The 26,816-nt window shown below is 35.1% G+C and overlaps 1 protein-coding gene across 3 annotated transcripts in view; it reads left to right on the top strand.

The window, feature by feature from the left end:
* TENM2 (teneurin transmembrane protein 2) overlaps positions 1 to 26,816 on the top strand; it is a 3,966,312-nt gene that overhangs the window by 1,916,811 nt on the left and 2,022,685 nt on the right. For all 3 annotated transcript variants that reach the window (XM_078359011.1, XM_078359016.1, XM_054252473.2), the window contains exon 7: positions 1,338 to 1,382. The gene's annotated coding sequence lies outside the window, so the exon portion shown is untranslated. The remainder of the gene's footprint in view (positions 1 to 1,337; positions 1,383 to 26,816) is intronic.

Below are 26,816 nucleotides of genomic sequence, written 5' to 3' on the forward strand. Positions count from 1 at the left end.
TGCCAGCCAGAACTGGGAGGCATGCACACAATGAAATACGTTACCTCGGGCGTGAGGTGTGGAGGGGATGTTTGGTGCCTCAGAAGCTGTTCCCAAGATGAGCTATTTGTATAATACAGAGTGGGGAGGTGACTAAGCTAGTCACCCTCTGTTTCAAAATGATTGGAAAACAGCAATTCCCAAAAAATGGGGGAAATTTTTTCTTCTCTCACCAAGGTCTGGGGATAAATGACACCTTTAATTACTAAGGACTGTTGGTACCACTCTGGTAACAAGCTGCTAGAAATGAAAATTCCGATTGCCTCCAAGTCAAGTACTTCATATAAATGCATTTTTGTCTCAAGTACAGTTGTTGGTGCAGCTTTCATTCTTTTTCTCTGTCAACATATGATAGAAGGAAGTGGTGGTGCCAACTTGTAATTTCACTGCTGTTTTATTGTCTGTTTTGCCCAATGGCTAAAGAGCCAGTGTGTTTTGGCCAGCCATAACTTGTCATTCTAATAGCAGTGGGGCTCCACAAGGGCGCTTAACTTGGACTTCAATAAAATTGCAATTAGAAAAAGGTAACTCTCCAGTGCTTAACAAACCTCAATCTTTACATAGTTTTCAGAATTGTATTAAAATGCACTGCATATCAAACGATTCTCTTTTGATGTTTGACTTTTTAAAAATATTATAAATAAATAGAATCAGTTTCTCAGATGCACATGCTTAGATGCTTAAAATTAACTCTTTGAGATCTGAGAGTTTAATTCTGCTATTTCTTTGTTACACCCTCCCTCTCCTTTACCTCTCACTTCACTAGATGAGAATATATGCCTAACTTGTGAAGTTCCCAGCATCCGTTTTGCTTGGTACATATTGAATTTGGCTGCCTGATTGTTTCTCCTAAATTAATGTAGATGTATTTAGGGATGAGACAATTAAAGAAATAAGAGTAAATGGGAGAGGGAGTTGACATAAGTAAATAACAGGAAAGGGAAAATCGGTTCATGTGTTCTTTTTTCCAATGTATTTAAAGAAATTTTTTAAATTCCAAAATGAAATATAGATCCAAATACTGTATTTAACTCAAAATCTAAAGACAGATGGATTCTGAAGAAAAAGGGAGCAGTCTAGGATTCCTGAACAGATGTGTCCTCGTCTACTTTGGTCTACAACTGGTAAAGTGGATGGTTAATGATAGCAAACATTAAAACAATTTTCAACAACTCGTCAAAGATTTTTTTTTAAAGCAAAGCTGCCATTCAGCAGCTAATTTGAATTATAGTCTGGATTAAGTTATGCAACTTGTAGGTACATGAACAATGAGTACTTCTTGCTTTTTCTTTCTTTAGAAATGATGAGTGAATGAAGGTGGAAGTTACTGGAAGGAAGGCAGGGTAAGTTGTAGTCTATTTATTTCTTACTTTTGAAGTGCGTGGTATACATTGTGCACTTGTTCAGGAACTCTTGAGGTCTTGGGTTTCAGGTAAATTAGACAAATTTAGTCTTTCAGGGCAAAATGAAGTGTTTGCTTTATCTATGCTGCACAGAAATAGACCACCTGACCGGGACATTTTGAGACCTGTGTTTTCTGCGTGCCAGCTACCATACTGTTCAATATTGTTTAAGTAGATCATGGCCCAAGTGACAAGAAAAACTCTGGGTGAATTTCCATTTCAGAATTGTGAGTTTCACCTCTCTATGTAGTTGTTATTATTATTATTTAAATCCAGCATTACAAATGTAGTGCTTAAAATTATAGCGGTATCAAGCTAGGCACTGAGTGTGACCCATATTTAAGCACAAAGATCACAGACTAGAGTTAATTCTCATGTAGTTGTGTTTTTGCATTTTAGCATCATTCTGTTATTGCTTTTCTATGATGTTTAAGTGTTTTGGACTTTACAGAAAAAATGGAACATTTGTTATATTATCACCAATCATGTAATATTTTAAAAATGCATAGTATTCTGACTGATGATTTTGAAGTTATATAGCACAGTTACTTCTGAATGTGTAACAGACTCATCTTCTAATTGGGCCAAAGAGTTTTCAAAAATTTCCTGAAGTCACTCCAATATAAATAAATAACAAAGTAAGAACACATAATGTTTTCATTTGTAATAAATAAAACCAGTAACTCCTTTAAAAGGAAACAGAGAAGGAAAAAAGGAAGGAATGGAAGAAGAGTGGGGAAAAGGAAGGAGGGAGGGAGAAAGGTGGAAGGAAGAAACAGAGGGAGAGAGGAAAGGAAGGAGGGAGGGAAGGAAGGAAGAAAGGAAGGAAGGAAGGAAGGAAGGAAGGAAGGAAGGAAGGAAGGAAGGAAGGAAGGAAGGAAGGAAAAGGAAGGATGGAAGGAAGGAAGGAAGGAAGGAAGGAAGGAAGGAAGGAAGGAAGGAAGGAAGGAAGGAAGGAAAAAAAGTGTGCTGTACTATAGACTTACTGTTTCTACCTGTGTAAAAAATTTACATTTGTGAAATGCCTTGGTCTGTTCAGGCTGCTATAACAAAAATACTATAGTGTAGGTGGCTTTAACAACAAACATTTCTTTCTTCATTTTTTAAAATCTTTTTTAAAATTATACTTTAAGTTCTGGGATACATGTGCAGAATGTGCAGGTTTGTTTCATAGGTATACATGTGCTGTGGTGGTTCGCTGCACCCATCAACCCATCATCTACATTAGGTATTTCTACTAATTCTATCCCTCCCCTAGTGCCCCACCCACTGATAGGTCCTGGTGTATGATGTTCCCCTCCCTATGTACAAATGTTCTCATTGTTCAACTCCAACTTATGAGTGAGAACATGTGGTGTTTGGTTTTCTGTTCCTGTTGTTAGTTTGCTGAGAATGATGGTTTCCAGCTTCATCCATGTTCCTGCAAAGGACATGAACTCATCCTTTTTTATGGCAGCATAGTATTTCATAGTGTATATGTGCTACATTTTCTTTCTCTAGTCTATCATTGATGAGCATATGGGTTGGTTCCAAGTATTTGCTATTGTGAACAGTGCTGCAATAAACATATGTGTGCATGTAACTTTATAGTAGAATGATTTCTAATCCTTTGGGTATATACCCAGTAATGCGATTGCTTGGTCTAATGGTATTTCTAGTTCTAGATCCTTAAGGAATTGCCACACTGTTTTCCACAATGGTTGATATAATTTACACTCATAGCAATTGTCTAAAAGCATTCCCATTTCTCCATCTTTTGTTTCCTGACTTTTTAATGATCGCCATTCTAATTGATGTGAGATGGTATCTCATTGTGGTTTTGATCTGCATTTCTCTACAGTGATGATGAGCTTCTTTTCACATGTTTGTTGGCTGCATAAAATGCCTTCTTTTGAGAAGTGTCTGTTCATATTCTTTGCCCACTTTTTGATGGGATCATTTTTTTTTCCTGTAAATTTGTTTTGAGTTCTTTGTAATATCTGAATATTAGCCATTTGTCAGATGGATATGTTGCAAAAATTTTCTCCGATTCTGTAGGTTGCCTGTTCACTCTGATATTTTCTTTTGCTGCGCAGGAGCTCTCCAGTTTAATTAGATTCCATTTGTCAATTTTGGCTTTTGTTGCCTTGGCTTTTGGTGTTTTAGTCATGAAGTCTTTGCCCATGCCTATGTCCGGAATGGTGTTGCCTAGGTTTTCTTTTAGTGGGTTTTTTTTTTTTTTTTTAATGGTTTTAGGTCTTACGTTTAAGTCTTTAATCCATTGTGAGTTAATTTTTGTGTAAGGTTAATTTTGTGAAATTGGAAGGAGTCCAGTTTCAGTTTTCTGCATGTAGCTAGCCAGTTTTCCCAACATCATTATTTTAGGGAATCCTTTCCCCATTGCTTGCTCTTGCCAGGTTTGTCAAAGATCAGATGGTTACAGTTCTAGAGTCTAGGAAGTTCAAGTTCAAGGCAGCAACAGATTTGGTGTCTGACGAGGGCCTGCTTCCTTGTTCATAGACAATGATATTCTTGCTGTGTCCTCTTATGGCCAAAAGAATAAAGGAGCTTTCTGCCCTCTTTTAAAAGGTTTATATTTCCATTTAGGAGGGCTCTTTTCTCATGACCAAATCACTTCCAATAGCCCATCTTGAAATATCATATTTGGCATTAGGTTTTAACAAATTAATTTTTGGAGGATATAAATTCAGTCTAGCATAATGTTTAAATCTGAATAAACTTAAAAGTAGTATTTCTTTAACTTTGATTACCAATGCCTAATTGACTCTTGCTTTTCACTGAAACATTGAAAAATGTTTGGGGACATTGAAAGTTTGGGGGCAATAGGGGTTGCCCAAAGAGTGAGATTCTGAGCCTTCTTTTATCTGCAAATAATTCAGCTCCCCATGAGCTTTCGCTTATTGGGCTTTTATCTAAAAATTTGTTTCAAGAAAGAGAAAACTAATATAGCAATATTTTAACATTTGTTAACTCTAGCTGGTGGGATACATGAGTATCTATAATACCTATTATTCTGCTTTTCTCTAGTTTTGCAATATTTCTTAATTAAAAATTAATGATTCAAAAATTATTTTTTGAAATGGCTCCACATGTTTAAAAAATTCATTTAACTTTATTGCTGTTTAATGTCACCAACAAATTAATTAAGAATGAATGAAATTAACAATGCTTAGTCTAGTGGATTATTTTAATGATGTTAAGGATTTTGAATGAATGTAGGAATGGTGGGACATTGTCATTGTTATAACCACCCTAATACCAAACATACAGGAGCTCTGTTATGCCAGTCCTCCACAGATTTCTGCTCTATTCTTCTTCCGAGATAATAGAATTTTTAGGCAGGCAAGTGAGCAGTCAGAAAAGGTCTGTATTTTCAACTTCCTTTATTTTATTTTATTATTTATTTATTTATTTTTGAGACGGAGTCTCCTTTTGTCACCAGGCTGGAGTGCAGTGAGTGCGGTGGTGCAATCTCAGCTCACTGCAACCTCCACCTCCCAGGTTCAAGGGATTCTTCTGCCTCAGTCTCCCAAGTAGCTGGGACTACAGGCATATGCCACCACACTGTCACACTCCTGAATATCCTTTCTGAAATGTAGATGTACTGTCTGAAAGTCCATCTTAGAATATTAAAGGAGACCCATGCCTTAAGGAAGGGAAAACTGAACATTTTTTATTTGTATTATTTGTAAGATGAGAAAGAACTGATTTATGTACTTTTAAAATTGGTTGTATACAAAGGAGTGAAATTGCAGCTAAATGTACAGGAGAGTTTGCAAACTGGTACATCCATATCTATCAGGCCCACAGATTTTTTTTTAAATGAAGAGATTTTATCTAAATATTTAGATTTGGAGCTTCTCTTGGAAAAAAAAAAATAGTAACTGTAGCAACACAGAGTGCACATTCTCACATGGCCCACATACTGTGAAACTAAGAAGTAGCAGAGCCATCTAGAAATGGCGGGAGACTTCGGGTTCCCACAGTCTCCATCATCCCCAACGTCTCCTGCTTGCCTCATTTTACTCATTTACCTTACCCCCGAACATGTGGGGCAAAGACTTCTGGATGCAGATAGATGCCAGTTAGACCTCTTTTAGATGCAAGCTGCCCCTTGAATTCCAGGAAAAAAAAAAAAAACAAACGCTGTTATGATTTCAACTGCAATTCCACATTCTGTGAAGGATTGAAGTTTCCAATGAGATTTCTGCAAATCTCTAATGGGATCTAGGTTGGCATGAGATATCTTCTTGCAGTTTCTTCTTTTCACTGTGTCAACACAGACAGGAAACTCATTCCCTTTATTAATATTCAGTCACTCACCCATACAAGGGTAGTCATCTGTACTGCAGTGTTGATAATAGCACAATTAATAACATGTTAGGCCTTGCATCTCAAAAGGCTCATTTTTTTATTAGGCTTTAAGGTTCTCCTAAAGCTTTCTTGCTATCCTAAGGAGTATCTCTCTTGGCACTCTTGCCATAGAAATTTCACATTCTTTCCTGTCGTCTCTCTCTGCAACTCCTTTCTCTCTTTTGTGTTTTCTCACATGCTTTTTCAGTACAAACACATGTGTGCGCACATACACATGCACACACACACGCTCACACACACACACACACGCACACGCACACACATACTTTTTCTTTGGGTCCTTTTCCCACCTAGACCAGGCCTTTTCCTTCTTATTATGAGCTTCAGACCTCTCAAAGGCTCACATTCTCTTTCTACCTATTGTTATTATTTTGTGTGCTTGTTTATTTTCTTCAAACAAGATGTGCCAATTCTATAATGAATGCTGGAAGCAATTTTCCAGATGGCATATGTATTTTCTCTGCTTACCTCATAAAATACAAAGTCTGTGGCTTCCTTTCCCTACATCACCAGTTGCATGCATGGATTATGTACGTGAGTCTCCACCATTACATGTGATGAAATTTGAAGAAAGCTTTGAATTCCTGCTAAAGGGACTCACAGAGCAATGTGTAAGTTTATGCAATAAGTCAGACAGGCCATGGAACAGGGTACGCGGGAAGCCACTAGTGAGTCTCTTCTGCCTGTGGTGTTTGTTGAGAGGAAATTCACAGGACATCTGAGAAAGATGTAGAAACTGTATGAATGTTATGTAAGAGTTTGAAATCTGAGGAATTGCAGAAGTGAATGCGAGATATAAATATCGTAGCTTATGATACTGTGAAGATAGAATTTTTCATTTTGTTTTTGCAGCAATTATTGAATTTTCTTAGTCTCCTTTCTCTCAAATTGTCCATTCTTTCCAGTGCTGAAGGCAGCCTCTGTATATGATGATATTCATGTGTAGCCAAGGAATGTTATATTGGAGAATTTTGGCAAGATCATTTGTCTGATTTAGCTAAAAGCACCTGGACTCTGTCTTTTTGAAACCTAGCATAATGTGAGGCATGCCAGTTTAAACCCATTTCAATCTCCACAGTGTTCTTCTAGGAGCTAAGATAATGAATTATGTTCCACGTGAGTCTCCCTACACAGCAAAACAATCTAGCCAGATAGTAAATTAAGAAGTATCTTATAAATTGTGTAACATGGGATGTCAATATGAGACATGGCCACCACGCATAATAAGCCTGGAGTAAACACTAAGAGAGACTACAACCTAAATTCAGATACTTTAGGATGCAGAGAGGAGCAGAAGAGATTTTTAAAGGACATATTTTGGCTGAAATTAATATGTCAAAGCAGAAAATTCATATCCTGTTGTCTAGAGACATTTAAGTATTATTTTGCTGGAATATCAGTATACAGGTGATTTAAACCCAATGTCTGAATTTAAAAACAATTTTTAAAAATATGTAAATAATATATATAATAACTGATTATTTATGTGTCCCCGTGAATTACCAATACAGAGATCATCCTATAAACGTACAGATATTCCAGAAAATTTGAGAGGGTAACATTAACAAAACCTTAGAGTTTTATGATGTTTATTACAGCTCAAGTAAGTATTTTCTTTCCTTTCTTTTCTCCTACATTTCTTCTCATTTTCTTCTTTATCCCTTTCAAACTTCCATGATTAATGCTCACTCTATCTTAAAAAAAAAAAAAAAACAAGAAAGAACTTGCTGATATGTGCTGATATTTTTCTGCTCTTCTAAGGTAATTTTTCATCTCCCATAGTCATGTTTGCTTTGCCAGAACAGCTTTTTGCTAGAATGTTGATACAAAGTAGTATGTTTGGGTTTTCTTGCATGTAGAGGGAATGAATATTTGCTGCCATCTATAATCCTGAAATTAGAAACTGTTTCCAAATATTATAATGACTGATATTTCTTCTAGCATGAAATACCTTCAATAACTTTTTGCCCTGTTTTTATTATTTTATAAGAGAATATATATAATTTCAGAGTCTGAGAGGTTTTCTGATAATTGATGTTATGACTTGATTAGTTCACCTGGATTCATCACCCTATCTTTTAAGTTCCTATTACCGTAGGGATAATTTTCAGGTGCCTTATTAAAAAATAAAAAAAAAAATTATGTCGGCCACAAATTCTAACATCTCTGTGCCCAGTGATATTCACCTGGTTTGATTTCTTTACATTTATTTGTGTTATTCCCAAAGTAATTCAATAGGCCCTCCCCCTTTCATTGTTGACTTTGAGATTTTTCATGAACTTCTTTTGAATACATTGAATAAACATTAGAGTGACGGATTCTAAATTCTAGCCAAACCTTTTTTAAGCTCTACCTCTGGCAGTTTTTAACTTTTAACAATATATAAATAAACATTGAATTCTAAATTAATATTTAATTTTGCTAAAACTATTCTTTTTCGTTAGAGTTTCTTTTCTCCCTAACTTTTTGAATATGTAGGAAATAGTGGCCAAAACTTTACCATAACCAAAACCTGATTTTGAGAAATTTGGGAAGAATAAGAGGAGGAATTTATTGAAATTCTGTCTTATAATTATTATTCTGCTACAATATCAAGAGGCATATGTAATTCATATGCTAGAGCCTTGCTAATCCACTGTCCTCAAGATGGGTGCTACAAGAATGAAATGTATTCATAGCCCTCTCCTTCCAGTATCTTGGATAATAGACCCTACAGACATAGTCCAATAGAGACTCTCCTTATACCAAATTTTCTATTTAAAAGATTTTAATGCTGGAGCTCCAATGTAGTTTGAACACATTTCTCCTATTAGTAAAGTATTTCTGCCTTCTTGCAGATAGCTACTAGTCATTGTTAACTCAAGCTAATACAATAGTTACAGAAAACACATTTTGATATGCTCCACCCAGTTAGAGTTAATTAATTAGCAGAAAGCTTTAATCCAAATATGATGATACAAGAAAGACCTTCAGCAATTTGCCAGTGTTTTTAAACCACATCCTAGGCAGTAACTTGTGAATCCTCTGATGTAGGAAACAGTTGAGAATTATGACATATAAAACAATAGGTACTTTGTATTTTTTCAAAGCTAAGTAATAAAAAAGCTCCCCTTTTAATTGACACACCCCAACGTAGGGCTATGTAAATTTAGGAAGTTCTTTAAAGTGTGCAGGTATGAATATCTGTTTAAAGAAGATATAAGATTGCACCGTTTTTCAGGAAAGTATTATATTATTAAATAGGGTTGTAAAACATCTCTTCCAAAGACTCAAGGATTTCACTAATAACAACAAACATATCCTGAAAAAGATTACAAAGAACTTCTGATGCAATTATAAATCACAATAATAGTTGCATTAAAAAATTAAGAGAACATTGTCTGGAAATGGCACACTCTACAGGAATGCCTTCCCCCCTCAATTTCCGAGAAGAGAGTCTTCATTAGTTACGGCAGTTAAAGGACACTGAAAACCAACAGATATGATGCTGCCTTATGCTGTTTCGGAATGTGAAGAACAGTTACTTGTGCCTTGATCTGGTAAATGTGCAACATTGTTGGATTCAGGCCAAAACAGGATAAGATACCCGTTTTGCAGCAGTTCTGTCATCGAGCAGTTTCTGTAACCTCAGCATGAAAAGGTAAAACAGAAAAACAATAAAAAGATAAACCAATCAGTCAATGGTGATTTTTTAAAAACTAAAGGAATATCAATAATACAAATACTGAATTGTGTTGGATTGCTGGAAGATTTTTAACACAAATTCAACACTTAATCTCAGGTTTTTAAAATAAAGGAGCTAATGAAGAGAGCATGAATGCGTGGTTCTGAAGACAAGTATGGCGTATGCATCTATCTATAATAATCAAACAAATGATTCAGATACCAGTGTAGTTACTGAATGTTTGCACTTCTTTCTTGCCATACATGGAAAATAAAACATACAAGACAGTGTTAAGAAATACCAAAGAATCATATTGGAAGCTATGTAGTGCTATCATACTTTAGTTAGCCAGGGAATGGTCATCAGCTCAATTGTTCATTGTAGATTTTTGCCTTTTCATGTGATAGGGTCAAATCTGCACATTTTAAAAAAATGTGATTTCTGAGGCTTACTGAAAATGTAACTTTGTTTTATCAAACCTGGCTTAAATAAGTGTATAAAACAAAGGTTACACAAATTCATTTTGCTTTCATTTTTATTATAATACTGAACTGGGATATATTTTAGCACATTAGTGATGTCCTGAATCCAATTTTTAATTTTTCAGTTTGTAAAATTATGATCTATGCATGAGATACACCAAGTTTATAATCACCATGGGTGATACTGCAGAAAGGAAGGAACCAATTTCAGAAGAAAATGTAGAGGCTAGGAAGAACGGTCTTAGTAAAATAAAAAGCAAGTTGAGCCCTTCAAGAACATGCTTTTAAATTATTATGATAGAGCATAAGAAATTGTATAAACTGGCACCTTTATGGGATTTCATTCATTTTGTCAGTCAACAAATGCAAGTTTAGTACCAATATGTGTCTAAAACTGCGCAGAGACTTAGGTCAGTGTGGCCCTTGTCCTTGAAGATGATGAGAAAGAGATAGATCCATTGTTTCAAATAGAAAGCAATTCTGAATGTACCCTTGTCTCTCTACTTATTATGGTTCCATTTAGTCAGGAAAGGAAGCTAAGCATTGATGAGTTAGAATATGAATGCCTCCAGGGAGTCAAGTGGCAGAAGGACCAATGCTTATAAATTAATCAGAAGTCAAGATGAATAGAGAACTATAATGTGGTCTTGAGGACCATGGCGTGGAATGTCTTTAGGATGAAAGAAATGAAGAGTTTGGAGAAAAGAGATGGTACAGATAGCCTGTTATCCAACCATCTGGTAAAGTATCACTCTTTCCCATTGTGACTAGACCAATTTGCCGTTCATCTAATCTGACTTAAATTGACCTTAAGACACCATTGGTATCACAATGTTTTGTTGAGTTATTATATATAGGCAGATATGTCAAACTGATCTGTATACCACACTGTAAGATTCCGATAAATTTTAAATTCTAATGGACATTTTTGATGATGAGGAAATAATTTCAATTAATTGTGCAAAGTCAAGCTATAAATCTCAAATTAGACATGGTGAGCCTAAGTATAGGGAACATCTATTTCTCTCTTGGACTTAAATGCATATTCAAATCCATCCCTGTGCAGACAATGGGAGCAGTATTTATTTTAAAAAAGAAAAATAGGGAGCTCAAATATGTTAAATAATCAATGGCTGTACAATAATATAAAGGAATTGAACAGATTTGTCAGCATGTCAGTCAGAAATGAATTACAATTGTAGTAAAGAAATAAAGGTAAAAGGAATTTCTCTGAGGAAAAGAACCATGCAAAATAAAAGCATTAGTGTGACATACACTTTACAGAAACTCTCCTTGTGGAGATTAAAGTTTATGTTTGTTGACAGTACTACAGGAACTTGTCACACAATGTAAAAATGATCATGCCATAACCACTTCTTCACTGATGGCTTGATTTTACAGGCAGTGATCTCCATTAGATGGAATTCAACATGCATTTCTACCTACTGACATTGGCCAGAGTAGGTGCATGGATGAATGGACATAATTATTTGAAACCAAAATAGTTTCTGCCATAAGATATTTTATGCCATTATTCCACAAGAACCAGTCCTCTTTTTTATACATTGGAATGACGTTAGGAAAAATAAACACGAATTGAATTACTTATATTTTATTTTATAGATGTCATTTCTACCTAGCTATAGCAACTGACGGAGGCTACTTGGATTCTCAGAAAACTGACACCTCCTAGAAAAATTAATAGTGATGTTAGTAATAGCAGAATTCATGGGAGCAATTGTTATTGCATGTATTTACTGGACACTTATATAATAAGCATTTTCTTTGTTTTCCTTGCATTAATTCTCTAATATGTATAGTGCAAAAGTAACTTGATAATCTTTATTTTACATATAAAGAAATGCAGCTTGGGCTAAATATCCAAATAAGTCAATGCCCTTTGAAAAGCAAAAACGGAAGAGAACCCAGCTACAAAGCCTGGCTGGCCCCAATGAAGGCAGCAAGACAGGTCCAAACCATCTGTACCAAATATGTCACAAATTCAGGTGTAACTAAAGATGTCACTGCACCTTTAAGTCTCTTCTTTTGGGTAGGTGTGTTTTACATAAATTTGCTGAAAGAAATCACAATCTAACACAAGTCTCAAGTTTAATCCTAAAAATGAAGTCGATTTATTTGGGTAGTTTTCTTCTGAGCTCTAATTTCCTAATCATATATGTTAATGCTGGTAGGACTTGTCTTTGAGAGATACAGCTCTTATCAATCTTTGGAAGTGGTAAAAGATACTGCTCCTTCACTCTCTTTTGACATTTTTGGTTCTTAAGACTATTCTATTAGAGTTTGTATTGCCAATATGAATACTGCCATTTGCAGGAATTGTTCCAAATGCTAGTGGTTTGGGCCGTGATGTGCTAAAAAACGTTTAACAAATGACTCTCCAGAAAAAAAGCTTACACATATATGGATACATAAGTTTAGAATGAATGTTATAATACATAGGAAACAAGTTACAAATAGTGCTAAAATGTGTGATATTCTTTCTTGTAAATTTTACGCAGTCAATTGATTTTTGAAGACTGTTCCCCTGATTTTTGTCAAATTCTGGTATTTATTACCAATGCACTGGTTATAATTGGTCAATTACTATAGCACATTCTGACATGAATATTGGTATTTTAATTTACATTAATAGACAAAACAATAAATATATTGAAATGTCACAATTCATCAATGACCAACTTCTTTGCTGATTCAAATAATTGGTTTCAAGTACTAAGATAATATTTCATAGTTTTGTTTGTACTATTAATGTTAAAGCTACAGACATGACACTTTCAAATTTGTTTATAATAATATTTTCTCCATTATTAACCCTATAAGGGTCACCAACTACAGCCCAAAGGGTAAATCTGGCCTGCCCTCTGTCTTTCTAAATAAAGTTTGATGGAGTTCTGCAAGCCTATTTTTTTTAATGTATTGTTGTGTCTGCTTTTATGTTAGAACCACAGAGTTGAGTACTTGCTACAGAAAAAATATTTGCACGAAGTCTAAAATGTTTATTCTCTGGCCCTGTATAGGAGATGCTTTTATTCAAAATAATAAATCCAGCCCTGATTTGTGGTGTTTACTGGTTTCCATAGTATAAACACTTTCACTGTAATTATTTTCAAGCTGTCAATACAATATGACTAACTATAACAAGTAAGTCTAGAGTTGGAGAGAAATGCTCAGTTGCACACTGCTGGTTGGAATTACACCAGACCCATGCAAGCGGGGTAAGCAAGGCCAAGAATGTAAGATAAGAGTAAAATGTGGTAAAGTAGTTATGAGGTTGTAGATTGAATTGTCTCTCTCAAAAAAGATTTGTTGAAATTCTAAAACCTTTGGTACTGTAAATGTGGACTTCATTTGGAAGTATAGTGTTTGCAAATGTAATCAAGTTAAGATGAGGTCATACTGGATTATCGTGGGTCCTAATTTCAATGGAGAGAAAGTTTTAATGACATAGAAGAGACCCAGGGAAGAAGTCCCTGTGAAGACAGAGGCAGAAATTGGAGTTATACTGCCACAAATTAAGGGACGCCAAGGATTACCAGCAATCACCAGAAAATAGAAAAAGCAACGAAGAATTTTCACCCCCTTCCCTGCTTCCCGAGCATTCAAAGGGAGCATGGGAGCAATGTGACTTCAGACTTCCAAACTTCAAAACTTATGGTAACTTTGTGGTAATGTATAGCAGTTCCTTTCAGAAAAAAATACTGAAGTGTTGACCTCTGAGTGTTTATTAGTTCTGTTTTTCACATAGTTAATTCCATTGAATTCTTACACAATTTAATTTTTAATAATGGCTATGTTGAATAAGTTTGCAGAATTCCAGAGGATTTAACAAAATCATGAGCTAATTTGGGCCCGCTTGATCACACCATTCTTAAAGCAATCAGTAGTGGCAAGGCTACATGCTCCCGTGGGGGAGGGAAGAGAGTTAGAGCCCAGCTTTCCAGCCCTCCATGGTTCTAGAAAACCAGTTTTGTTAAGAGGGAAGTAACAATGAGATATATCAGGGAGAAAATAAAGCTCAGTCCTTGATGTTTAAGATTTAACTTGTGGATCTGATTTGTCTGACAGAAACTGAAATGAGAGCCCAAATAATAGGCATAAGGGATGAAATTTGATTTTGATATTCACCTAATCATGTTGCCTCACCTTTTGATGTGATGCCTATTTCAGTCAAGACTGGCTCAGGTAGTGCACGGAACTGAGCCCCTGGTGTGAATATCTGTAGGCCAATCTTGGACTACAAAATGAAGCCGCAAAATAAATGAGGTGGGATCTGTTATGAACCTTACTTTAGAAATAAAAAAAGGTTTAGAATTTTAAAAAATATATTATTCATTGCCTAATTTTCTTTTCTTTTTTTTTTTTTGAGACAAGAGTCTTGCTCTGTCGCTGGGCTGGAGTGCAGTGGTGTGATCTCGGCTAACTGCAACCTCTGCCTCCCGGGTTCGAGCTATTCTCCTGCCTCAGCCTCCTGAGTAGTTGCAACTCTAGGCCCATGCCACCACGCCCAGCTAATTTTTGTATTTTTAGTAGAGACAGGGTTTCACCATGTTGGACAGGATGGTCTCGACCTCTTGACCTCGTGATTCACCCGCCTCAGCCTCTCAAAGTGCTGGGATTACCGGTGTAAGCCACCATACCTGGCCTTCTTGGGTATTTTAAAAGAATATTTTCCCAAAACTTCAGATATGTAGTGAATCATAGTAGCATAGTGCTCTTAAATGTGTATGTTAACATTTTAATTTCAGTAGCACTTTGTACTGAAACTGCTCATCCTCTGCCAAAGGAATACACATTTTATGTCTCATTATTTTTAAGCTTGAAGAGCGAACTGCTAATCGTTTAGTAATGGGAAGACATGTTTAGTAATAGAATCATGTCAACCATAAATGCGCATTAGATATTAAGATCAGTTGAGTAGAAATCAAGTTCTTTATTTCTATTGAAGTGACAGATGTAAGTCCTTTCTCTCACCTCTTTCATCCCTTTCTATTCAGTGGTGAGAGAAGTTGATATTTGCTGACACTGTATGATCACTTGAAAGTTAGATTTCTGATTTCCTGTTGACAGACCAGCTTCTAACTCCTCAAGGTCAGGAGTACTATTTTATATTCTACCAGTAACTACAGGGAATTCTGATCCACAGGTTATCTCTTTAAAGAAAAGTCCTTTGGTATACTAAGTAATTGGGCTGTTGGCCTTTTTCTCTATACCTGTGTTTAACCACTAATATGAGGATTTCATTATCATCATCTCCCAGATTGTTCTCCTGGCTTAGTTTGGACATTTATTGAAACACTTCTTTTGTTGCATAAACGTTGCCTGTAACAGAGGGGCTGCAGTGATTTTGCAATGAGGGAACCCTGCCTTGCACTCCGTATTGTATGTTATTCTTCAGCTTGTTCACTAATAATCATACTGTATCTCTGGATACCAAATCCCAGTTAGTCAGAAATTCTAAAGGTGAAATCATATCACTTGGGAATATTTTGATGCATAGAATGATAATGCTTCATCTTGTGGAGTGAAGAAAAGTATGTAACTAACTTTTGATGTTTGACATTTTAAAGGTAACTTACAACTTTATAGGAAAAGTGATGGTTGGGTAAACTAAAACAACACATTCAGCCTCGGAGTTACACAGTCAAACTCCGGACATAGAGGACAAGGCTGAGAAAGATATTCTTTGCAAAATTTTTTAACTCATCATGCTCTGTCTATATCATAGGTCTACATGAAATGATCAAGGGGAAACTTGGCTTTTTTCCCCCCTCTATTTTAACCAATATAGAAATAAAAATGCTAGTACTGTTTTTATCATGTATAATTTGAGGTATTGTGTTTTTATAGAAGGAAATTGAAAAAGGTATTTTTGTAAGGCATCAAATTGATTTTCATACTTTAATTTCCATTAATCCATTAAATTTCAGGGCCATTAATAAGTAAAAGGAAATTGTCCATAGATAAAGACACACACACACATAAACACATACTCATTTCTACTCTTGCCCCAAAGTTACATTTTAATCAACTCCATCTTCTGCTGTTGTTTGGAGTCTATTACCATTTAATGTTCTAGGCCTGACTTCTAGGCATTTTCTTATTGTTTTCAGTCATATAGAGAGAGCTCAGAGAAAGGAAAGCTACAACTTGATGAGAATTATACCAATGTTCTTTGGCAGGATAGGTCCCCCTTTGGCAGAAGAGGCCATCTTCAGTATGGGGTGCAGAGTCTTAGAAAATAATATTGGAATTCTTCTAGGTTGAATATTAAAATAGCAGTGACACTTGAGAAAAAATCACTCTTAGGGTCCATGCTTAAATTAGATTCTTGTAAAGTTGCATGATGTTCCTAGATATTCCTCTTAAGAGAAACAAAAAATATATATATATCCATGAAAGCTTTGTACAAGGATATTCACAGCACTCTTACTAGTAAGAGCAACAACCTAAAACAATCCTTCTCTTGTCTAACTAGAAAAGGATAGATTATTGAATAAAGGGTAACTTTATTTATAATGGAATACTACATGGGAGTAAAAAGGGGGACAAAGATCTCCACTGGTTAATCTCAGAGACATTATGTTAAGGGAAATAATTCAGACTCAAAAGGCTATGTATTCTACTGTTCCAGTTCTTCAAAGTTCTACAACAGGCAAGGCAAATCAATGGTGTTGAAAATCAAAAGAGTTCTTGCGTTGAGTGAGGGGAATGAACTGGGTGTGAAGCATGAGAAATATTTCTAGGATAATGGAAATGCATATATTTTAATAGGCATGTAGGTTACTTGTGTATATATTTGTTAAAATTGATTGTGTTCTTAAGATCTATGCATTCACTCTGTGTAAATTATACCTCAGTATAAAGTCACCAGGTGCTATGGAGAAAATAATGATTTCGTAAGTTACTCTTTTATACGTAATAATTTGTCTTCCTCTGAGTCTCTTAATTTGTTCAAAATACAATCCCATCTACTATATTATTTTATCCTGTGGCTAATAAAGCATGGATGGAAGGCTGCTGACAGGGTGGAAGAGTCAGGAGCACTAAAATCTGAATCTCTACCTACACAAAAATTGCACAGGCAGAATCCATGATGTAAATATTTTAAAACTCTGGAGTCTATTGAAGGCTTGCAACTTCCAGGGTAAGGCTTATGTGGTACATTTCAGTTAATTTTTGACCATTTCACTTTATAGCACAGTAAGAGCTACCCGTCCCTTGCACACAGATTGTAGTGTGCTTGCACACAGATAGCAGGGCCAGAGTGCATGAAAAATAATCCTGCTTTCCAGATGTCAGAGATCGTTGCTTGATTACTGACTTCTGTTTCTGATTACAGAGATGCAGACAAAGAGGCACCTCTTTGTTGTGACTCCCCCTCCTTATTATTGAAAGCCAATTTTCCTCTAATTCAAATGATTTCCAGGGAATTTAAAGGACTGTAACTTTCCCTCCTTTGTTTCTTTCATTTTCCTCCTCTTGGGAGGCAGATATTGAAGATGAGGATATTCAAAAGTAGTTGCATATGGGATGTGGTGGCTCATGCTGTAATCTTAGGATTTTGGGAGGCTGAGGTGGGTGGATCACCTGAGATCAGGGGTACAAGACCAGCCTGGCCAACATGGTGAGACCCTGCCTTTACTAAAAGTACAATAATTAGCTGGCATGGTGGTGCAAGCCTGTAATCCAAGCTACATGGGAGGCTGAGGCAGGAGAATCACTTGAACCTAGGAGATGGAGGTTGCAGTGAGCTGAAATCATGCCACTGCTCTATAGCCTGGGGGACAAAGTGAGATCCTGTCTCAAAAATAAAAAGTAATTTCATATATGGAGAAATTAGAAACTTATTGTGCATGCACAGGGGAAGATATAGGCCCAGAAAACACCAGCGCAAAACCAAACAGAAACACCAATAAACCTGACAGAAGGAGGAAATATAATTTATAGAGTTATCACATTATTATTAAAATAAAATGTCCAGTATACCACACACATATCACAAGGCATACAAAAAATAGAAAAGCATGGCCCATTCAAAGGAGAGATATAAGTGAACAGAACCTGTTCCTGAAAAAGAGCTGATGGTGGATCTACTAGACAAATACTTTAAACGACTCTTAAAAAACAAACTGGGCAGGTTTAAGGCATATAAAAAGTGAAGAAAACAATATATGAACAAAACGTCACAAGATTTTTTATTACTGATTCAATTAAAATAATAGACAACCTTAAATTCTGGAACTAGAATGTATAATAATTAAAGACAGATTTATACAGGCAGAAGAAAGAATATGAACTTGAACATAGGACAATGAAAATTACCAAGTTTGAGGAACAAAAATAAAAAATTAAATGAATAGGTCTAAGGGTCCCAGAAGAAGAGCAAGAAAGAAAAAGGAAGAGAAAATACTAAAAAGAAGAATGTGAAATCTTTCCAAATTTAATAAAAGACATAAATATTAACATCCAAAAAATCTCAATTAACTTCAAACATAATTCATTAAAAAAGACAGACCCACACCAAGACATATTATAATTAAACTGTGGAAAGACAAAGAAAGAATTTTGAAAGCAGCAAGGAAAAAGCAACTTGTCATATACAAGGGCTTCTTAGTAAAATTATTAGCAGAGTTCTTAAAAGATATATTCACAGAAAATAACCAAGAATTCTATATTCCACCTAATAATTTTTAAAACTAAAAGAGAAATTAGGACTTCCCATATAAACAAAACCTTATGAATTTTTTTTTAGCAGGACCTACTCTGAAAGAAATTATAAAGGTAGTCACTCAGGTTCAAATGAAAGGCCATTAGACAGTAAAACTTGAATTTCTATGAAGAAATAAAAATCTCCATAAAAGTAAATACGTGGGAAATTATGAAATTATTGTAACAATGATGTGTGACTCAACTTTTTTTTGACTACTGAAATTAGTATGTGTTTTTTCCCCTTCATTATGTTTTATAATATACAACATTCATCAATTTTTGCATGTTAAGCCATTCTTGCTTTACAGGAATAAATTCCACTTGGTCATGGTGTATGATCTTTTAAATGTGCTGTTGAATTTGGTTAACTAGTATTTTGTCAACGATTTTTGGATCCATGGTTATAAAGAATACTGGTCTGTAGTTTTCTTGTAGTGTCCTTGTCTGGCTTTGGGATCAGGGTAAGGTTGGCCTTACAGAATCAATTTAGAATGTACTCTCCTCCTCAATTGTTTTGGAAAAGTTTGAGAAATATTGATGTTCTCTTTAAATGTTTGGTTGAATTCACTGGTGAAGCCATGAGGTCCAGGTCTTTTCTTTGTCATGAGATTTTTGCTTATTGATTCAATTTTACAAATCTATTCAGATTTTCTATTTCTTCATGGATGAGTCTTAGTAGCTTTTGTATTTACACAAATTTGTCTGTTTCTTCTAAGTTATCCAATTTGTCGACATACAATTGATAACAGTTCTCTCTTATAATCCTTTTGATTTCTCTAGAATTGGTAGCAATGTTCCCACTTTATTTCTAATTTGAGCAATTGGACTCATCTCTTTAGTACATCTAGCTACAGATTTGTCAGTTGTATCGATCTTTTGAAAAACTCAACTTTTAGTTTTGTAGATTTTCCTTGTTAGTTTTCATTTCTTTATTTTGTTTTTCTCATTTTGAATCTTTATTTTTTCCTTCCTGCTGCTAGTTTTGGGTTTTGTTTTGTTTTTCTTTTTCTAGTTTCGTAAGTTGTAAACTTGGATTGTTAATTTGAGATCTTTCTTTTTCTTTTCTTAATGTAAGCTTGTATAGCTATAAATTTTCCCCTTTGTACTTCTTTGCTATATCTTACAGTTTGGGTACACTGTATTTTTGTCTTCATCTGTCTCTAAATATCTTCTCTAACTTTTTTGGTGATTTCTTCTTTGATCTATTGGTTGTTTAGAATTGCATTATTTAATTTCTACAAATTAGAACTTTGTTTGTTCCTTTTGTTATAGATTTTTAACTTCATCCCACTGTGGTAGGAGAAGATACTTTGCATAATATCTGTCATTTTAAGCCTACTGAGACAGAATTCAACATCCCTTCATAATAAAAATACTCAACTAGAAATAGAAACTATTGTAACATAATAAAAGCCATACATAGGAAACCCACAGAAAACATTATGCTCAATGGTAAAAGACTGAAAGTTTTTCTACCAAGATCAGGAATAGCAAGAATGCCCACTTTCACTACTACTAAACATAGTGCTAGAAGTTAAAGCCAGAGAAATTTTGCAAAAAATGGGACAATGCATCTAAACTAGATCATTTCTGGATGATCTGATTCACAGATGATAGGATCTTGTATTTAAAAAACTTTAAAGATTTCAGAAAACATTTTAGAACCAATTAGAAAATTTAGGAAAGTAGCAGGATACAAAATCAACATGCAAAAATCAGTTGCATTTTGATACACTAACAATTATTTAAAAAAGAAAATAAATGATTACATTTATGATAACATTGAAAAGAACAAAATATTTAAAATGTATCCAAGAAAGTGAAAGATTTGTACATTAAAAACTACAAAACATTGCTAAAAGAAATTAAAGAAGGCATAAATTAATGGAAACACATCTCATGTTTATGAATTGGAAAAGTTAATGTTGTTAAGATGTCAGTACTACCCAATACAATCTACAGATTTAATGCAATTCCTTTTCAAATTCCAATAGTGGTTTGGAGAAATAGAAACAAATTCTAAAAATCATATGGCATCCTAAGTGATCCTGACTAGCCAAAAGAATCCTGAAAAACAAGAAAAACAAAAAAAAGAACAACAATTGGAGGACTCACACTTCCTTCCTAATTTAGAAAACTTACTACAAAGCTACAATAATCAAGGGTGGGATATTGACATAAGAATAGACATAGAGATCAATCAAACAGAAGAGAGAAACAAAAATAAAGCCTCTCATGTAAGTCAAATGATTTTTGACAAGGGTACCAAGACTATTCAGTGAGAAAAAGAAGGTCTTTTCAACAAATGGTGCAGAGAAAAGTATCCACTTCTCTCACGCAAAAGAATATTCACCCGCAAAAGAATGAAGCTGTGTTCTTACCTAATACCATATACAAAAGTTAACTCAAAATGGATTTGTGATCTAAATATGAGACCTAAAACTTTAAAGCTCTTAGAAGGAAACATAGGGCATATTCTTCCCACTAGATTTTCAGTGACTTATTAGATATGACACTGTAGGCACAGGCAGCAAAAGAAAAAATAGACAAATCATATTTAATATTTTTTTCTAAATCTGTTCATCAGAAGAAACTATCGACAGGGTAAGAGGGTAACCTACAGAATGGAAGAAAATATTTGCAAATCATATATCTGATATAGTTGAAATCCAGAATATATAGAGAACACCTAAAACTCAACAGGAAAGAAAAACAAACAAAATGGGCAAAGGACTCAATAGACATTTATCCAAAGATACACACATGGCCAATAAACAGATTAAAAGGTACTTAACATTATTAATCATTAAGAAAATGCGAATTAAAACTACAATAAAATGCAAGCCCGCTCCCATTAAGATGGCTACTAATTTTAAATGCAGAAATTCTGTGCTGAGATGGATATAGAGAATTGAAACCCTTGTGCACTCTGCTAGTGGGACTGTAAAATGGTGTACTGTGGAAAATAGTATGGCAGTTCCTAAAAAATAAAAATAAATATAATAAAAGTGGAATTACCATATAATCCAGCAAAGCCACTTTTGAGTCTATACCCTAAAGTATTGAAAGCATTTGAAAGCAGTCTTGAGGAAATAGTTGTATGACTGTGTTCACGGCATTATTCACAATAGCTAAAATTTGAAAGCATCCCAAGGGTCCACTGACAGATGAATGGATAAACTAAGTGTATTGTATACATATAATGGGATATTATTCAGCTCTCAAAAGAAAGAAAATTCTGACATTTGCTACAACATGGATGAACCTTCAGGACATTATGCTAAGGAAAATAAGTCAGTCACAAAAAGACACTGCATGTTCCACTTATATGAGATACTTAGAATAGTCAACATCATACAGATAGAAAGTAGAATGGTGGTTTGCAGGACCTGTGGGGAGAATGGATTGGGAAGTTCTTGTTTAGGGGGTATAGTTTCAGTTTTGCAAGATGAAAAGTGTTTTGTTTACAGATGATATAGTGATACTTGCACATTCACCTAAATGTACTTAATGCTATTGAACTGCACACTTAAAAATGGCTGTTGGTAAACTTTTTACGTAGTTTACTGCAATTTTTAAAATTCAAAAAAAAAGGCAAATACAAATGTTGTATCTTTTTTTAATAAAAGAAACTATGTCTTTAAAAAGCCAAAGGAATTATATCATATCATATATGATAGAATTGATATATAGGAATTCTAGATCATATCATATATGATATGATATGTAGACAGCTTATATCATACAGTTCTAGCAGGGCTGAATCTCAAATTATAATTCCTAGATCTCCAATTTTCATTTTAATCCAGACTGAATCTGGTAAAGTAAACATATCCTAGTTACAAGCAAAAGATAGGAATACAGTGGTCCTCTTTCTTTCTAACCCAAGCCACATCTCCTCTTAGTTAAAACCTTGAGAACAAATGTAGCAGTGTCAAAAAAGGTTAATTTAATTTATATTCTGCTCAAGGTGTGTACATTAATTTAATGACTGAAAAGGTTCTGTTGAGTAAAAATATGCAAAAATTCTTGAGCTAAGCTATGGAATGATACCAGCAACAAAGTTCAGTGGATTTGTGGTGACGACCAATTTATTTCCTGCCTTTTGAGTAGAATACCATTCCTTTTAATTATGTGAGTCAAAATTCCAATATGTGCAATTTTTATCTGTTTCTTTTTTAGTTCTGGTTTTCTATTTAAAGTCTAAATGGAGAATTCTTCCCAAGTTGGAAGATAACCTCTTGGAAACACATATAGGAGGTGTCCAAGGTATCCATCCTCAAATAAAATTCTTAAATAAATATTCTGATGCATTGCAAAGGAAGCTCATAAATGTCTCTTTTTGCCACACAAGCAATGTAATACCCCATATACAAGGATAAGGATATGTAAATGCAGTATTTTAATGTTAGAAGTGAATTTTGTGAGTTTTAATCAGAGATGTTGGGTCAAAAAATGATAAAGTTCATTAAAGAAAGATTTATGCCTACATTTGACTATTTGTTCTATATATCATCATTTAAACTACATTTTAAAGAGAGATTTCCTAGTTGAGATTTGTTGACCTGAAACCATTAAAATAATTATCTTGGTTTTAATTTGTCTTTTTTAATTTTTTAGAACTAAGTGTTGAGTATTTCATGTGGATTAGGGAGTCTCCTAAGTACTTTACATATATTAAGTCATTTTCTTCTTACAGCTGCCCAGTTAGTTTGTTAGAGTATTTATTCTAACATTTCAGATAAGAACATTAAAAATTTTTTAATGTGTCACTTAGAGCAAGGTAAGCAGATGGCAAGCTTATTTATACCAGAATTTGTACCTAAGCAGTTTGATCTTAGAACCCTCACCTTGAAGTACTATTTTGTACCATCCCCTGGGCAGAAACCTTATCTATAAATAGAAAAGTAGGAGCTATTTCCTAGGAGGGTTTGTTCTGTCAATCCTTTTTTAAAAAGAGGGGAAGTCACCAGTTGTCATATTTCACTCTTGATTCCTAAAGTACCACAAAACCTGATATTTTCCTGGTCAGAATTTGTTTCAGCATATGCCTATAATAAAAGATACAAACTCAAATGTTAAAAGGAATGAAGAAAGGCAGGGAACATGCATGAAGAGATGTTGCTGTGGAGATGAGTGGGGTGCACTTGTGTAGTTTCTGTTCTTTGAAGCATAGGCAACAACCACCTGATTAAAAATGGATGGAATGGAGAAACTACTGGCTAGCATAATAGTAAGTTCAGTGGTAATGTGGGACTTTGAATTGATTTATTCGAATGTTTATTTCTCTGTCTTCCTGAAATTCCCCTGGCTCTGTCTTTCTTTGTGTAGGGTTTTATCTTCAAGACAGTAGCAAGAGGGATGTAACAGTCCAAGCCTTATGATCATGACCAGTAGTATCTAGGAGAAAGGGAAGGGACAACTTGAGAAGCTTCTCAGAAGATGTAGGAGGAAGGAACTTTTCCAGAAGCCCAAGAAAATTATCTCCTAACATCTTATCAGTCCATATTTGGCCATATGTCCTAGGAGGAACACATTTCTGCTAAAAGAGTAAATTTAGAAACTGAGCGGGGGTCACCTTTCATGGAGTCATAAAGGCCATGTGAAGTTGTGTACCTGAACTGACATTTCTGCCAGGAAAAGGAGAGGAAAGAATGGATGCTTGTCACTGGTGTCTTCCACACATTTTACGAGGAAAACTGAAAATTTTGTGAGAATCACTTTTGTGTTTAAAAATAACTACACATGATTAATGGCATAAATAGTTTGATAGAATAAGTAAGACCTAGTGTTAGATGGATCAGGAGGTTGACTATAGGAAACAACAATCTATTGTACATTCTAGAATGGCTAGAAGAGAGTAATTTGAATGTTTCTAGCATAAAGAAAAGACAAATATTTAAGGCAAGGGATATCTCAAATACACTGATTTCATCTTTTCAAATTATATGACTGTGTTAAATTATCACATGTACACCCAAACTGGCCACATCTATTATGCATCAGTAAAAAATTCTGGCCACGTTCTGTCTCTCATGCCTATAATCCCGGCACTTTGAGAAGCCAAGACGGGGTGGATTGCTTCAGATCAGGAGGTTAAGACCAGCCTGGCCAACATGGTGGAACCCCTGTCTTCGGTAGGAATACAAAAATTAGCTGGGCATGGTGGCACATATCTGTAACCCCTATTTGGGTGGCTGAGGAGGGAGAATTGCTTGAACCTGAGAGGCAGAGGTTGTTGTTAGCTGAGATTGTGACACTGCACTCCAACCTGAGTGACAGAGCAAGACTCCATCTAAAAAAAAAAAAAAAAGAAAATGTGCTTAAAAAATAAATTAAATGCACAGCCAAAGAAAATGCATTTTCACATCCAGGATAGCTTATAGGGTACAGCAGCATCTGCTCTAGGTTGTGGCCTAAAATTGGGTAATACCAGGGATTATTGAGAAAACCAGGAAGTGGCATAGTGTTCTGTGTTTGACCCATCATATTGCCAAGGAAGAGATCGTAGGCAATGCTGGAAATGGAGCTGAGATCACTGCTTGAGAAAAACAAGCAAAGACTAGAAGAAATTATGTAAACTGAACCAAACTGACAATATCACCAGCAATGATTTTATTCCAAGGATCCTTTTAAGTAGGCTGGTTTGCCCGCTTCTGAAACTCTAACTCTGAACTTAACATACAACCAATACAGGTTCTGTAGAAATTGGACTCAATTCTTACGCCATTAGTTGTTATGCCACATCAGTTTAACAATCCACTGTTCCAGTGACCTATGTGATTGTCACTGTTCTTACTGCCTTCCTTCCATCTTTGAGCCCTCACTATCTACCACAGACTGTCCAATGTTTAACCTATATTAATTTGTTAATCTTGTGAAAAGGTTGTTTTGCTCATTTTACAGATGTCATGTAAATTCACAAAAGGCCAATGAGTTGCCTAAGCTCAGACACCTTAGGAAGTGATAGGGCCAGAATTTAGTTCCAAATCTGCTGGACTTCAAAGCATGACTATTTTATTACAAAGCTATTTTATCTTCACTGCCCTTATCCCCACTATGACCAACATGCAGGAAATAAGTGTGATTTTGTTGCACCGGAGCAAGTGGAAATTCAACACCAAGACAAAAGTATGCCAATTGCAGGGTCTTTATTGCCGGCGGCCACGGAGGACTTAAGTATCTCCAACCCATGGCCCTGAGCTCAGGGGGAGGAAGGCATTTAAGCTGCAAAACCACATTCTTGTTCGGGGGGCCCAGGGGTGTGCAAGTCAAGCTGTCTGTACAGAAGCTAAAGTTAGTGGTTTATTGCAAGGGGAGGGGGGTAGCAGTGGAAATTTTTACCCTTAACACCTCTGAGAACTGCAGTACAGTAACAGTTCCGAGAATTACACCTCTGCCCAGGGCCCAGGTGGCTTCTCTATAAGATGACAGTGCTTAGACTTCTGTTTTTGCCCCATCTTAATTTCATCACACTACTTGAGACAAACTAATATTATCAGCATAACTATGGAGTACACCTTCTGGAGGAAAATAAAGTGTATCTGTTTTTAAATTTTTACAATTAGATAACCTACATTGTTTTATTTCAACATAGACACATGCACCATTCATATGTATGTGCCTTGTATCTTAACCTGTCTTTTTCTTCTACACTTATCTTTGTCTTGATTATCTACTCTAGGGTTGGTACCTTAACTGAGTTTGAATGTTTACGAGGAATCCAGCACTCCCTAGGAATCAATTATAATTTTCTGATTATTATTTATGTGTTTCCAGTATCCTTCCTTCTTGCACTCCAAAAATCTCGGACATTTTTCTACCTGATTCTTTTCTTCCTACCTTCAATTAAGTTATAGATAAGATTTTTTTTTTTTAAGTATCAAGAGTTTATAACATTATCTTAGTTCCAGGAAATTTGGGACTAGTAGTGAATGTAGATAAAATGTCTGGACTTTTTTCGGTTTTTTGATTTTGTGTTGATTCTTATTTAGTATTTGGTTAATATTTTAGTTACAGAGTTTGAATCTTTTCACTTGCTGTGTGTTGTGTGTTTGTGCAGGGAAGGATCCCATTCTACTGAGTCCTCCTTGAAATTAGAGCCTGGCTCCCTCAACCTTACTG

The sequence above is a fragment of the Callithrix jacchus genome, chromosome 2, assembly GCF_049354715.1.
Source record: "Callithrix jacchus isolate 240 chromosome 2, calJac240_pri, whole genome shotgun sequence".
NCBI classification, from domain to species: domain Eukaryota; kingdom Metazoa; phylum Chordata; class Mammalia; order Primates; family Cebidae; genus Callithrix; species Callithrix jacchus.